Genomic DNA, 16,648 nt, shown 5'->3' with positions numbered 1-16,648 from the left:
ACGTGCTCAGCGAGCTACATAATGGTCCAAGCGGAGGTCATCTTGGAATCACGAAGACGCTCGAGAAGATTAAGCAGAGATTCTATTGGGTTGGTTGCCGTCAGTCGGTCACCGAGTGGATTGCCAATTGTGAGGTATGCAACAGAGCGAAAGGGCCCAAAACCCGAAGTCATGGCCAGATGAAGCAGTATATTTCAGGTGCACCTTTTGAAAGGATCGCCATGGATGTCGCAGATCCATTTCCTACTAGCAAACGCGAAAACAAATACGTACTGGTGGTTATGGATTATTTCAGTAAATGGCCAGAGGTATACCCAATCCCAAACCAAGAAGGAGAAACGGTAGCAGAAATGGTTAAAAACGAATGGGTTGCAAGGTATGGTGTACCAATGGAGTTACATTCTGACCAAGGCAGGAATTTTGAATCAGCTGTGTTCCAAGAAATGTGCAAGAAGTTGGGCATTCGAAAGACACGGACAACTGCATTGCATCCTCAGTCCGATGGTATGGTGGAACGTTTCAATAGAACATTGGAGGAGCATTTAAGGAAAGTAGTAGACAAGTACCATAAGGACTGGGATACACACATATCATTATTCTTGATGGCCTACCGATCGGCAGTACATGACACAACGGGCCAAACTCCCGCAAAGGTAATTTTTGGCAATGACCTTCGACTGCCAGCTGATTTGAAGTATGGGATAGATGCCGATGCGGAGAGGAATGTCAAGAAATCCACTGGTATCTTGGAAGAAGAGCTGAGAGAGATACACGATCTGGTAAGGCAACGAGCAAAGATTATGAGTGACAAGATGAAAGCGAGGTACGATAAAGCAATTAATTCGGAAGGGTTTCAGGAAGGAGATTTGGTGCTGCTATACAACCCACAACGAAAAAAAGGTTTGTCCCCGAAATTGCAGTGTAACTGGGAAGGCCCATACAAAGTTGTAAAACGGATCAACGATGTAGTGTACCGCATACAAACCACTACCAAACCACGAACCAAAATGAAAGTGATTCATTTGGAGAGATTAGCAGCGTTTAGATCGAGAGATTTGTCTGACCGGGACGATCAGACTTAGGTGGAGGGCAGTGTTACGGATATTAACATCACTAAGTTATACCATCACTAAGGCGATGCTAAGGCCACGATAAGCAGTATTTACGTCAATAATCAAATCATGTATACACATATATAAGGCAGCCGAAAGATGTCACACACAGATGCATTTACTTATACGCCTATGTATGCGCGAGAGACTGTAAACTACAAACATTTACATCAATAATTCAATCATTATGTATCTACATCAGGCATCGGCGTTTCATACATCTTAAGATGGTGAGCAGCTCACACAGATAGCCTGCGCTCTTTGTTTAGTGAATGGTTCAGTTTGCAATGAGCAGTTGGCGTGTCAACATCGAGTGTTGGTATCGCTAGTTGCGCAGCGAAAAATGTATGCACGTTTTACGTAAATACATTTTATTAATATGAATTAATTTAGTATGAAAAAATGCAACTTTCCTCAAAAAGTTTTAATTTTTTTGTTGCATTCAACTTATTTAAGTTTTTATGCGAACTTTCAAAATGTCGTTTGATGTTATTTACATACGTCGCTGAAAATTTTTTGTAGCATAAACCCCATTGAATTTGCCCAAAGGCGTTGTTCAACATAATTCAACATAAAATATTCGCTTGCCATTGTGCGCATCAATAATTTATTATTTATTGCGTGCTTAGCCGTTGCAGTTTTACAAGCGAATGATCAGTGAATCAATTGGTTCGTGAGATCAAAGCGCTCTCACTAATACATCCACACAACATTTTTGCCGACACTTGATCTACATAAACGAATAAATAATTGCGTCTACACATATGTACGTATACGAGCAGCGGAGCGGCAATGCACAAACACATGCATATATCTTATCTGAGTTGTCACAAGAGAGAGCAATAATTTGTGCACGTAGTTGTGGCTGGCGATTTTGTAGCCGAAACTAACTAGTAAGTTCTGGAAATCGAAGAGCCTAGAAGTATGCAGCGTAAAATATAAAAGCGGGGCAGGCGAGTAAGAAGTAATTCAGTTTGATTTGAGATTTCAATTAAGCGCTATCTAGCGAGCTATAGCAGAATTATTTTGAATAGTAGAGTTTCATTTGAGCTATCAATCAGTATGGTTATTAAGCTTGCTATTCGTTGCAAAGTATAAGTGTTATTGTGAAGTACTGTAATAAAGGCCATTTTTCAATTATTCAATATTGGATTTATTTATTTAACAGTTCAGCGATACGAACTTAGCAGAGGGTTGCAAATAAAAGGATTTGCAAGTAAATTCGTTACAATATAAAATTGAGAGCATAGTACAGGTCTACAAGTAGGATATGTAGCAGCACGCACATACACAGCCACGCTCACCTGATAAATCGCTTGTTCTTGTTAGTTTTTTTTTGTGGATGCTATTTGGCACTGTTGTACCTCTTAGGTCCAAGAAAAGTGTAGTAGCTGCTAACGAAAACTGCGTAAAATTTTTATTGTAAAATTGCAAAGAAATATCCTTATTTACTTTCAAACGAGCACATAAGCACATCTCTCTTTAAAATCGATATGTTTTGGACAATTTTAATTAACAAATTGTGATACTTTATCACCGGAGACAATTGCTAAAGCACGACCAAAACCGTCGGGGGAGGTATTAATAGACGCGTTTTTGCCTCTCTTCCAATAATTCGAATACTTTTTCGCCCGATAACAGGAAAAAACACGTCTTTTCATATCTCTTTCCACATTTTTGGATGGGTTATTGCAGTCGACCTCGGTTTCAAACTGTTTTTCGCGGAGAACTTTTGAACGGGTAGAAAAACTTAGCACTCGTGTTTGTATTCTTAATACTGGAATATCTACGCGTCTTCAGATAACCCAATTCAAGACTTTTGTATAATTTTCTGTGGGACCCATATAGGTGCACTACATTTTCATACTAAATTCGTTCAAAAAAATTTACCATCACAGCAACCCATATCTGATATTCCGCTCCTTTTTCTTTGTTTCCCTGCGTCACTTTCAACGATAGCAACCCCGGTAATTTTGACACTTCGTTCAGTGTCAAACGCAAGTTCCACGCAGGTTCCACTGAGTTCCAAAATAGTTTGACACTGACCGAAGTGTCAAACTGCAGTGTGTTAGAAAGAGAAAGGAATTGTTTCCTTCTCATACATATCATACTTGTAAACCTGTACTATGATTGAGAGATTGGAGATATTCGAACTGACATTTTGTAGGATACAAATCAAAATTTCCAAAAAGATATTGCGTGAAATATTTCGGCATTACAGCAACAAAAGCATTTTCCTAGGTGTAGACTAAAATTTTTCTGGTCATATTTGACCTAGTTTGAAACTGGTATATTTCCATGCGTAATCTGACGATTGACAACTAGTAGGACAAAAAAAGGGACACTACGCTGAAAATGGATTAGGATTCATACTAAAACCTTATCCAACAGTATTTAAGAAAGGTCTAATGTATTTCAACAAAGCTGAGACCTATTGTATTTCAGAAAACACAAAAGTATTTCATAAAAACCCAAAAGAAACTCAGAAATCCGCTAGTGTATTTTAGAAAACGCAGTCATTAAGGGTACCGAATGAACCCCTAATCGGGGCCATCAGTACGCCAGGCAAGGTGTGGAATCGCGGCGTAGATAGTTTAAAAAAGGCTGAGCAGCTTGGGTGCGGAGAATTTTGGATAGATGAACCGTTACCTTATTATTCAGGGCCAATATGCGTCTTCCAAAAACAGAGGGACCAGGCGTTGTAGAAAAGCCACTCCAGTATATGGAGGAAATTATTAGGCAATCAGCAGATGGAGTAGCTGCTGCAGATTGTGCCCGAGCCATTCAGCACGCTTCAGATGCATTGGCCATTGCGCGATCATGCCCGTTGGCGTGTATATTTTTAAAAAGAATACAAAAGAGAGAAAGGGTTCCGTTTACCTTTACAATTTTTTGAAATACATTTGTGGTTTTCTGAAATATATTAGCGCCCTTCAGTACCAAATTTGGGTTAATTGTGAAATACTGATGGAAAAGGTTTAGTTTTGAGGAAGTTAACAACTAGTTGGTTCGACTGCAGGCAAGTATCCCAGCGGGTTAGGGGATCAGAATATACCCGCGGTAGGTATGCCTGTCGTAAGAGGCGACTAAAATACCAGATTCAAGGGGCTGTGTAGCGCAACCTTTCAGGTTGCCAGCGCAAAATATAGCTTCTCCAAACCCAATTGTCAACCTCACCTATCCGCGGCGAATCCTGTTTCACTAACAGACGAGGCTCTGGCGACCCCAAGCTCCTCATGGAACTTGGTGGTAGGGAGGGAGGGAATGGCCTGAAGGTTTAATGTGGCCACATAAATCGTTCCCGAGATGGTCGGGCTAGCACCTTAATGGTGCTATGGCACCGGAGCGTACCGGATTTGTATCCGGCAAAGGACCATCACATCGATAACACTCCCCAAAGCCTTCGGGGAGCAACCTTATCGCTACAACAACAACAACAACAACTGCAGGCAAGTAAGTATGATGCATCAGTCGTCAGTCATAATGACGACATTTGTATTTTGCTCAAAGTTGCGTTAACCTCGGTATCATTTTTATAAATCTCTCATTCGCATTTCGAATGAAATCGTTGTGAATCAAATCATCTTAAGTGGGTAGCTCAAATGAATCGAATCAGCCTTAGCAGGTGTTTACTTAAGTTTACAGCATTTAATAACTCGACGTACATATGTATTTAAAATATTACGTTTAGTTACGTTTGTTTATAAATGAATGTACATACATAAGTATGTATATTGGGTAGGGTCGATTTGCATGGACGAAAGTTAACCGATATCGCACCATTGATTTTTCGATAGGATTTGGGCTCAGGAAAAAAGTTCCACTACGCATGCCCAAAAAAATAATTTTCGAGCTTGAGAATTTTTTTTTTTTTTACTTTTTTTCGAATTCGATTTTTAAGGTTTTTTTCATGACCTACTAAAAAAAAATTTTATGTATACCCTGTCCGACCGAAAAATGTCCGCTAAAAACGTTGTCGATATTAGTGTTTTGAAAAAAAAAAAAAAAAATTACAATCAAATGAAAATTTTTTAGTAGGTCATGAAAAAAAATTTTTTAATTCAAAGTCGAAAAAAAGTCAAAAAAGTGAAATTTCGCAGGCTCGAAAATAATTTTTTTTAGGTAGGTATGCGTAGTGTAACTTTTTTTCCTGAGCCCAAATCCTATCGAAAAATCCATGGCGCGATATCGGTTAATAAATCGACCCAGTCTAATATGCATAGAACAATTTACATACATATATCACAGGGGCAGTATGGGAGTCTACTCAGGTCAGCAAATTTGCGGAGGTGGTCTTTTATTTAAGCACTTAAGGCGGTAAATCTGAAATTTTATTTTTGCGAAATATCATCAACTTGACGTCATCACTCGGTTCACACATTGGAATATTGTTTAATGCCTACTAAAGCTATACAGACATATATAAAATTCAAATCTCAGTAGTGGATTTGTTTTTGCTCAGCATTTATGACACGCGCTTTTCAGCTTACAAAATATGTACATTCATTCATCCATACATACATATAGTTCGTGTGGGTGATATAAATGTTAGCATGTAACCAGAGAACTGCAAAAATCACAATTTTCTTGATTTAATCAAACACCAAAACTTGCATTCACATTCAATCATGCGAATAAACTCATAATTGAATCAACTCAGCATCTGTCTTTACTAGACTCCGTTAGCATGATTGTGATCGAATAACCGAACAGGGGTCGAATCACGACAGTCGTTAACGAAACCTCTATCGTACGAACATATATTACGTGATTCGTTAATCGAACGAAGCGGTTGGGATGATAACAGTCGAAAGAAGACGTATCGTAATTGCATATTTGTTTATCGATTACTATTGTCATCTTCTTCCTTTTTTTAAGTCACAATAGAGTTTGAAGTGTCAAAATAAATACAAATATTAACGAAAATACAAAAAATTGCAATGGATGTATTTTCTTTTATTCAAGTTCCAGCGATGATGAAAATAATGAAAGAGTTGTGCGAAAACAACTTCGGGACAAGAGCGATCCGATGGCACTAGCAAATAATGCGTGAGTACTTGATATATGATAAAAAGTAGTTATTAAATTTTTCTTTGCTCACAGGTTTATCAAAAGTTTCGCTTAAGCAAAGAAGCATTTAATCGTTTTAAATAATATAAACATAAAATGCCAGGACACAAAAACTGTACCAGCCGTGCTCCAATTGGCTGCTTGTCTCTCGCTACTAGCAAGTGGTGGATATCAGCACGCAATTGGCAATGTTTTGATAGAAATGGAAAGTAAATTGTGTCCTAAATTTATACAGTCAAAGCCAGAAGATTCGAGAAGGTGCAAAGAGTGGTTTGTTGAGAACTACCGAATTCCAGGAGGTAAATTCAAAACATGTGTAAGTATTGAAAAATAAATGTATGGTTTTTTTTATTGTTAATTAGTGTTTGGATGTATTGATGGCACCCACATTGGACTACAAAGGCCAACACTCAACGAGCATATGTATTTCAACAGGAAGGGGTTCCATAGTATAAATGCTATGTTGGTAAGTTATTTAAAAACAAATGGAAAGTTAATTCAAAGTTTTTTTCTGCTAGATTTGTGATCACACTACGAAAATACTTGCGATAACCTGCCAGTATGGAGGTGCAGCCCACGACTCGTTCGTATGGAAGCATTCTAACGAACGAATGGTTATGGAACAGCGTTTTCTGCACAATAGGAGTGAAAATGCCTGGCTGTTAGGTATGGGTTATGTATATTTCTATATCTCGAATTAGTTTATGACGTTTTATGTGTTTTTAATAGGGAACTCTGGATATCCACATGAACCGTGGTGCATAACACCGTGCAGAAACCCATCGGACGGTTCAGGTGAAGCAACATTCAACGGGATTCATTCGAAAGCGCGGAGCCTCATTGAACGAACAATTGTTGAAAGGTTGGTGGATAATTCTGGAATATAAAAAAAAGAGGAAGATATGATCCTATAAAAGTGGCTAGGTTTGCGAACGTTTGTATAAAATTTAATGTTAGCTATACCCCAACAAACTATGAGACTTCAAACGCACCTGACATAATAGCTGGAGAAGGCCAATTTACTAGAATTGGCCGAACAATAAGAGATCAAATTAAGCACTCATTGATAAATTCGACGTAATCGTTCGTGTATGCATTTTACATTTATATGTATATGCATTTGAAATAAAAAGTATCTTTAAATTTCCTTTAGTACATTTCTTTTAATACTTCTTCATATTAATAATATTATTATTAACTTATGTAAACTAAACCTAACTTAAACTACGAATATTTATTGAAGTAAAATTATAAAATTCAATCTAAGCTACAAATGTTTATTGAAATAAAATTAAAAAATTGAATCTATCTTACTTACTAAAACCGAAATAAAAAATCAAATAGGGATAGGGAATGAAAGGAGGCGAGGAAATGAAAAAGATGTGGTAGAATGGAAAAACAGGTGGAGGGAAGACAATGGAATGAGGGAGAAGGTGAAGAAATGGAAATGGGCAGGGAATGGGAAAAATGTGCTGAAATGAGAGAAGAAGTGAGGGAATGGTAGAGTGGAAATGATGACATGGAGGAGAAAGAAAAAAATAAGTGAAAGGGTGAAAACATGGTATACCAACTACCCTCTTCTCTGATTGAGCTGCAACTGTTGCAACTCAATACTTTTAACTTGAAGGTCGAGCTCTTCCCCTGCCATTTCCACTCGGTAATTCTCCGCCTTCATTGCCAGAATCTTACGAGAGACAGCAAGCTGGCGATCACTAATTTCAAGCTGCCTCTCGTCTATGTCAAGCTGCCTCTTTTTCATTTGAAGCAGTCTACCCAATTTCTGCCCCATAGCTTTATGATGTTCTGTTGTCAATTTAATATTTTCTTCTATCTATCTATTCTCGCTAATAGTTCTTCTTCTAGGCGTTACAGGATTCGACACTGGACGAGGTGAACATATGGAGCCAGAGCGGCTCGAAGGAGAACTACTTGCACTCGATTGGTTCGAGTTTGCTTCCCTACCCCTACTTGAGCCCGAAGTGATTGATGCAGGCTTTGAAGTCGAAGCACTTGATGCCGGCCTTGAAGCAACTGCAACTAGTGCCGGTCTAGAGCTACCATATGTTCTAACGGCGTTGTTTCCTGAAACAGATGCTTCAAGACCAGCAGCTGCAACAATAAGCTCCTCAGCTGGAGTTAAACTTCTCTCTTGGTAAGGACCACCGCCTGTTTGCCGTTTTGAAATTTTGTTGTATGACAACTTCCTTTTGGCATTGTACTTTTGATCGACATATACTTACCAAAAACTAACTAGCTTCATGTTAAAACCGCTTACATATATAATATACCTACATTTTCACAATTTAGCATTTTTTGTTGGTTTCTTCGGCATTTAACTGCTTGCTGAGCTCTTCCCAAAGCCTGTGTGCAGTCGACCTTCCCCTAGCACAATTTGGTATAGAATTTTTGGCCAAATCAGTGTGCTCACTCATGAACTGTGCCATTATGTCCTTTTGTTTGGAGTTCAATTTATTACAGTTTGTCCTTAAATTATAAAATTCCATTAAAAGTGACAAAATTTACATATGTTTTAGTTATTCTCACATTTTTCTTCAATCTTTTGAAATAATGTGCATTTACGTTTATAAATAACTGATCGAATGCCAATTCGAACGAACGAGTTGTTCGCTTACTCGCTTACGTTTGCCATCATATCGAATTACGATAGCGATAACACGTTCGCGACAGTTATAATCCGATTTGCGTTCTTTTACGTCACGAATTGCCCGTTCACGACTGTTACGATTTGACCCCAGGTTTTTCGTACGATTGTATTGATCAAACGAAGGCAAGCGGAGAATAAAATCAAAGCACGAGAATTAGTATCGTTTATGCGGCAGTTACTCACGAACGTACGTACCAAAAACGTGTCAGCTGACACGACCTATCTTATGAGTGTGCAATGTAAACGGAAACTCACCGACGTGCAACGCCCGTACGTACGCAGCCCGGAACGTAGAAATCAAAACAATTTTGATTTTTTCCGTAAGAACGTGTCAGCTGATCGCTCTCTCACTAGACAGAGTTGCCTAGTAAACTTTTGTGCGCTAATTTTTGCCCGTTTGCGATTTTATGCAAAAACACCTAATTAAAGTTTGAAAAATTGTGAAAATAATTCGAAATAATTATGTAAAAGTGCAGATTATAAATATGTAATCTATTTATATGTATTAAATATTAATTCCAGCTTTTTAAAACACCAAAAATTAAATTGGAAAAAGTTGATGTTTCCATAAGCATGCATGGAAAATGGTCAATGGCAACAGTGCTTATCTGTAAACAATACATACATAAATATCTTATGTACATGTACACAGACGCACACATTGATTCCTACGGGCTTGAGAGTTCGGTCAAACGTGCTTCGTACGACAAACGTCCTTACGTACGGCAGACGTCGGTGGGTAACTGCCGCATTAGTTCGGCAAACAAACAGAATCGTAAGCAATGTTTATATGTAGTTTGCCCCGTGACGTAAGGGCAGAAGAATCATGCAAATATTCAGACGCATGGAGTTTTCATATTTGCCTTTTCATTCCGGTGAATGTAATCGCTGTTTGGCAAACGAGCAAGTGCCTGAATTGATTATTTTCACGCATGCAATAAGTTGGTTGATTTTTATTCAATGTCGATTATGTTGCAAGTTGGATCACAGAACACGATCATGTTGCCGAATGTAATCGAACGTTGTTGTGTTCGATTTTTGCTGTTCTCTGCATGTAACGAAGTACCTGCTGACATTGAGTCATGGTTCAACTATATGGTTAGCTCATCTGTACAATAACAAAATATGTCTGTTCAAATTGTCAAAATCTGTGTATTGGTGTTGGTGCGAATGGTATGGAATGGAAACATAAAACTTAGCAGTTTTTGTATGGGTAAGAAAATGTTGCCAATGCGTTGGTTTCATTTTAAGTTTGCCATCTCCTTTTGACAATCCCATCGACCATGCAATGAAATAAATAAAATCAGCTGATGAGATGAGCCAACCATATAATTGAACCATGCATTGAGCAAAGAGTCAGCGCATCACGTCACTGTTGGGCGCAATAATTTCGAAAAGTAAAATACTTCCTTTATTTGGGAACCTGCGTTAACACAAAGAACGGCATCAGCTTTGAAATCCAACGAATAATCACGCTTGACATTAAATGCTGCTTTGTACTAGGTAGGCAAATGAAAAAAAGGTCTCTCTCGGCAAAAGAAAATCATGCTATGCAAGTCACTTATCGTACCCGTCCTGCTGCTAGATGGGCTAAAGCAGGGATCTTGACAACATCAGATGAGACGGCTCTGAAAGGGTTGGAGAGAAAAGTTCTTCGAAAGATTAAGGAGTACCGAAGAACATCAACATAGTCCAGCGAATTAAAATACAGCGACTACGCTGGCTAGACCATGTTATGCGAATGAAAGATGATGCTGCTCGCGGGTAAAAATCTGGTCGATGTTAGACTTACCAGATCTTAAGCCACTCTGATAATGTCCAATAACGCGTTTCAAGGTGGGGTTCAATCTTTCGCACAATGTGCTTGGCAGGACCTTATATGCGATACTAAGAAGACTGATTCCGTGGTAGTTGGCGCAGTCTGGCAAAGAACGCCTAGACTCCAATCTTCGGGCATGCACTCGCCCGACCATATTGTGCATAGAAGTGAATACATGCGCATTACCAATTCCTACCGTATTTGAAGGTAGGAAATCCATCAGCGCCAGCGGTAGGTAGGGAAAAATTAGTTCCACCATCATCGATTTCGGGCTCGGGTTTATCATCTTCCCTGGGTGTTTCATCGCTCTCTCTTTGGGAGCACAGAGAAGTGTTCCCTCCATAAACTTAGCACTCTCTGGGCATCAGGTCGCCATTGTCGTTTTTACAGGAGTTTACGCCGGCCTTAAAACATTCTGTCTGCCACCGAATTTTTTTGATAAAATGTGCGCCTCGCGCTCACGTCTTTCCTGCTTCCTCTAAAGCGAGAGAGTTCGCTTTTAACGTAGCTCTGTAAGCAGTCTCTTTTTTTCTGTTACAACGCGGCATTCTTCTTCGTACCAGTTGTTAGAGATATGCTACCATTGTCCCTGCATTGTAAAGGGTTGACTTGTGCTCTCAGAGAGCAAGTGTGAGAGCCGAGTTGCGTAATCATTGGCTGTCTTTTACGCATCCTTTAGACGTCTAACTTTCCTTTTATCTTGCTTTTTGCCGCGTATAAGCGGGCGCGTATTTTGGCTGCGACAAGATAAAGATCCGAGTCGATGCTCGTAGAATTCGTCCTTCACCTCATCGTCCTTCTTCTCCGTCGGTATATGGGCGTAGATTAATGAAGTATTTAAAAATTCTATAACAGTGAGATGCAAAAGAACGGGCAGGACCGTACCCTTTAAATAGGAATATTTGAGAAAAATATTCGATATGGCTTGATTGAACTTTCCTTGCTCTTACAAATTCCAACGTAAATATACACTAGACTTTAGATTAATCTCGTCTCATGAATTATATATTAAAAATTTAAATAATTTATTAAAAAGAGGCCTAGAGCTCACAAATAGAAAAATATGTATATATATTTATTCATTAACGGCCAATAAACAAATTAATTATATTAAAAATTTAAGACATTATTTATTGGATTGTTGTTCAAGTGAATCCGTTAAGGGGAAGGCCGCCTACGAGTAAATATTAATTTTGTGACAAATATGAGCATTGTCGATATATGACGCACTGGCGTTGTATAATTTGTCGGAATTTAAATTTATATTTAGGGATATACTAGGCTTAACAGTGATACAAACGCTGATAGAACATTGTTTTTTTTTTTTTTTTTTTTTTTTCAAATAGATAGAGAAGATCTGACATAACCGGCATTGACAAAGACCTAATTACAAATTTTTACTTACACTGCGACTATAACCTTCACTCATTTTAAATTATTCTATACGCCTAGCAGCATGGGCGTGAAGTTATTGAGTATTTTGAAATACCATTTGTTGCTTACTGCAGTTTTCTTCTATACAAGTTCACCCTCACGGCCCATTTTTCCGATCGTTTCCTTCTCCATCCCGCACTAACTTTCCAAATTAAATGCATGTTACGCCTGAAGGCTGTATTCAGTCAGAATACACATCATGGACCTACAACGATAAGAGTAACTCTCTTTCATGGTCTTCAACACTTAGTAGCCCCGCGCTTGGTTCTACGCATTTCTTACTTGCTTGATGATGTGCAACTCTCGCCAATCTGATCCGGTCGTCTATGATACAAGCTTCTAGGGATGCACCGTTTTCCGTTTTCATCTATTTCGGCGTGCTCCGCCTATCGCACCGAAAGTTCTGGCTGCAAGTCCCGGGCAAAGTAGCATCGAAAGTTTCTCAGTGAAAACTCATCCGCCTTACAGATGCCATTTGGAGTAGGCGTAAAACATGATTGAATTAAAAGGGACACGACGCAAATTGGAACAGAAGCTCGGCTTAAATCTCTTCGCGCCTTGTACTTGCTATTCCCATATGCCCAGGGACCCGATTTCATCAAGGGATGGTTTACCCTCTAAGTAACTTTTATATGTGAGCTATGAGAGACTATCGTCTTAACTGCTGCTTGGCTGTCAATGTAGTAGAAACTTACGCTGCTGCAGGTTAAGCTATTTTCCTCCAGTGTATCCACTGCTTCAGTCACGGCTACCTACTAAATAAAAAAAAATTTAAGGTGCGACAACCTTCGAAGTGATTTTAGGCCGAGTTTCTCTTCCAATTTGCGTCGTGCTCCTTATAGTTTTTCCTACAAATTGGAGGGCCGGGACCTACTTTTTCAATGCCGGCTTCGAACGGCATCTGCAAGGCAGATGATTTTTCACTGAAAAGCTTTTCATGGCAGAAATACACTCGGAGTGCTTGCCAAACACTGCCGAGGGGCGACCCCGCTTAGAAAAATTTTATTTTAATTGAAAAAACCTGTTTCTAAACATTTCGATGTTGCTTTGCCCGGGGCGTGAACCCAGGATCAACGGTGTTGTAGGCGGAGCACGCTACCATCACATCACGGCTACTATTTCCTCTTGAAAACCAATACAGTGTCTGGCAACTTGTAGGATCCGTTTAGTTCCAGATCAGCGCAGTATACTGCAGGCCCTACCATTTCCATTGCTTTGTATTGTTACAAGCAAAAAAAATGCATTTTATTAAAAGAGTGAACTAAAAACATTTAGTCGATGTTGAAGAAGCGGACATGTTATTTGAATGTGAACTAAACGCATTTAGTTCTGTTATAATAGTTATTATACTATGTAAGAGAATATATGGGTACCTACTTTGTATTGAAATAATACATGAACATTGTATAAAAAAAGAAGGTTATTCCATTGTCATTATGAGATTATCATTTTTGATTAAAAAACAGGTTATGGAAGTTTCTTATGATGTCAAAATTTGGCATAGTGTTGCTCGATCCAATTAATACAGGAGGGGGTAATTTAAAAGTAAATATTGGGTATTTTTTACAAACTGTTTATACTAGAAGCATATAGTATCGTAAGCACTTTGTTTAAGGGATTCTTATAGTTAAATAAGAACGTAGAAAATAACGAGTAAGGACGGGACTGTCTTCGGCTGTGCCGAAGACTTCATACCTTTCATGAATGGGGCTGAACAATAATCTTATGCCGTTCGTAATCTCCGAATAATCGGATGTATAAGATAAGAAATATATAATGAACAGATCTACATACCTAAACGATTTTTAAGATAAATATAAAATAAAAAATAGGTAGGTACATTGTGTGAGGATGCAAAGTTTCAGGTTTTTTGTGGTCCGCGTGTAAAAACTATGACTACGAATCACGTATATATGACGTAAACGTAACTATTTGATGAAATTTGATGAATTTTGAAGCTTCTAGCCGTAAAAAAGGGGCAAAAAAATACAGTTTATATGGGGTATATAATATATATACAACCGATCTCTATGATTTTTTCAGATAACAATATATGCTATATACGTAAGCATTTGGTGAAATTTTAAGCTTCTAGCTGCTAAAATGGGGAAGAAACTGCGCAAAGTTTCTTATCTGAACAATCGGTTGTATGAGATATATACTATATATACCACCCATCTCAATGATTTTTTCAGACAACAATATATGCTATACACGTAAGCATTTGGTGAAATTTGAAGCTTCTAGCTGTTAAAATGGGGAAGAAACTGCGCAAAGTTTCTTATCTCAACAATCGGTTGTATGAGATATATACTATATATAACACCGGTCTCTATGATTTTTTCAGACAACAGTATATGCTATACACGTAAACATTTGGTGAAATTTGAACATATCTAAACAATTTTTAAGATAAATATAAAATAAAAAATAGGTAGGTACTTTGGGTGAGGATGCAAAGCTTCACGTTTTTTGTGGTCTGCATGTAAAAACTATGACTACGAATCACATGTTTCAAAAATATGTGACCTAAACGTAACTATTTGATGAAATTTGATGAATTTTGAGGCTTCTAGTCGTAAAAAAGGGCCAAAAATGACAGTTTATATGAAGTATATAATATATATACCACCGATCTCTATGATTTTTTCAGACAACAATATATGCTATATGCGTAAGCATTTGGTGAAATTTGAAGCTTCTAGCTGTTAAAACGGGGCAGAAATTGTGCAAAGTTTCTTATCTGAGCAATCGGTTGTATGAGATATATACTATGTATACCACCGATCTCAATGATTTTTTCAGACATCAATATATGCTATACACGTAAGCATTTGGTGAAATTTGAAGCTTCTAGCTGTTAGAATGGGGCAGAAATCGCAAAAAAAATATATATATACTATATATATATACTATATACCATCATATATATATTATATATATCACCGATCTCTATGATTTTTTGACACAGCAATATATACTATATACGTAAGCAATCGGTGAAATTTGAAGCTTATAGCTGTTAAAATGGGGTAGAAATTGCGAAAAGTTTCTTATCTGAACAATCGGTTGAATGAGATATATACTATATATACAACCGATCTCTATGATTTTTTCAGACAACAATATATACCATATACGTAAGCATTCGGTGAAATTTGAAGCTTCTATCTGTTAAAATGGTGCTAAAATTGGGAAAATATATATATATATACTATATATATATACTATATATACCACCATAAATATACCACCGATCTTTATGATTTTTTCAGACAACAATATATGCTATATACGTAAGCATTCGTTGAAATTTGAAGCCTCTAGCTCTTAAAATAGGGCAGTAATTACGAACAGTTTCTTATCTGAATAATCGGTTGTGGGGGATATATACTATATATACGACCGATCTCATCAATTTTTTCAGGCAACAATATGTGCAATATACGAAATTATATGGTGAAGTTTGAAGCTTCAATCTGTTAAATTGAGTAAGATATGACAAAAATCCTCTTTTTCTGGAAAATCGGTTGTATGGAGGATATATGCTATAGTGGGCCGATCCGGCCGGTTCCGACAAATGTCTAATCGGACACCCAAATACACCCGCTCACCAAATTTTATCAAGATATCTCAAAAATTGAGGGACTAGTTTGCATACAAACAGACAGACGGACAGACGGACAGACGGACATGGCTAAATCAACTCAGCTCTTCAACCTGATTATTTCGGTATACTTAATGATGGGTCTATCTATTTTCCTTTAAGGACTTACAATTTTGGGTTTCGTGACGAAATTAATATAACATTTCATTTTCATGAAAGGTATAAAAATAGGTAGGTACTTTGTGTGAGGATGCAAAGTTTCAGGTTTTTTGTGGTTAGCGTGTAAAAACTATGACTACGAATCACGTATTTCAACAATATATGACGTAAACGTAACTATTTGATGAAATTTGATGAATTTTGAAGCTTCTAGCCGTAAAAAAGGGGCAAAAAAATACAGTTTATATGGGGTATATAATATATATACAACCGATCTCTGTGATTTTTTCAGATAACAATATATGCTATATACGTAAGCATTTGGTGAAATTTGAAGCTTCTAGCTGCTAAAATGGGGCAGAAACTGCGCAAAGTTTCTTATCTGGACAATCGGTTGTATGAGATATATACTATATATATCACCGATCTCAATGATTTTTTCAGACAACAATATATGCTATACGCGTAAGCATTTGGTGAAATTTGAAGCTTCTAGCTGTTAAAATGGGGAAGAAATTGCGCAAAGTTTCTTATCTCAACAATCGGTTGTATGAGATATATACTATATATACCACCGGTCTCTATGATTTTTTCAGACAACAGCATATGCTATACACGTAAACATTTGGTGAAATTTGAACATATCTAAACAATTTTTAAGATAAATATAAAATAAAAAATAGGTAGGTACTTTGTGTGAGGATGCAAAGTTTCACGTTTTTTGTGGTCTGCATGTAAAAACTATGACTACGAATCACGTATTTCAAAAATATATGACCTAA

At 37.6% G+C, this 16,648-nt stretch overlaps 1 protein-coding gene and 1 long non-coding RNA gene across 5 annotated transcripts in view; one reads left to right on the top strand and one right to left on the bottom strand.

Annotated features, from left to right (window-relative positions):
- LOC137244556 (probable serine/threonine-protein kinase nek3) overlaps positions 1–16,648 on the bottom strand; it is a 125,708-nt gene that overhangs the window by 25,151 nt on the left and 83,909 nt on the right. Inside the window, exon 1 of one of the 4 annotated variants that reach the window (XM_067773702.1) lies at positions 8,475–8,620. The exons of the other annotated variants lie outside the window; for them this stretch is intronic. The gene's annotated coding sequence lies outside the window, so the exon portion shown is untranslated. Of the gene's footprint in view, positions 1–8,474; positions 8,621–16,648 lie in introns of those variants that run through there. 4 annotated transcript variants of the gene reach the window in all.
- Positions 5,219–7,455, top strand: LOC137244557 (uncharacterized). Its single transcript, XR_010951099.1, has 5 exons — positions 5,219–6,161; positions 6,216–6,481; positions 6,545–6,648; positions 6,701–6,848; positions 6,912–7,455. It is a non-coding gene; the product is annotated as an uncharacterized lncRNA (long non-coding RNA).

This window comes from Eurosta solidaginis, chromosome 3, assembly GCF_040869045.1.
Source record: "Eurosta solidaginis isolate ZX-2024a chromosome 3, ASM4086904v1, whole genome shotgun sequence".
NCBI classification, from domain to species: Eukaryota; Metazoa; Arthropoda; class Insecta; order Diptera; family Tephritidae; genus Eurosta; species Eurosta solidaginis.
The sequence above is the reverse complement of the archived record's forward strand: the minus strand, read 5'-3'. Positions and strand labels throughout refer to the sequence as shown.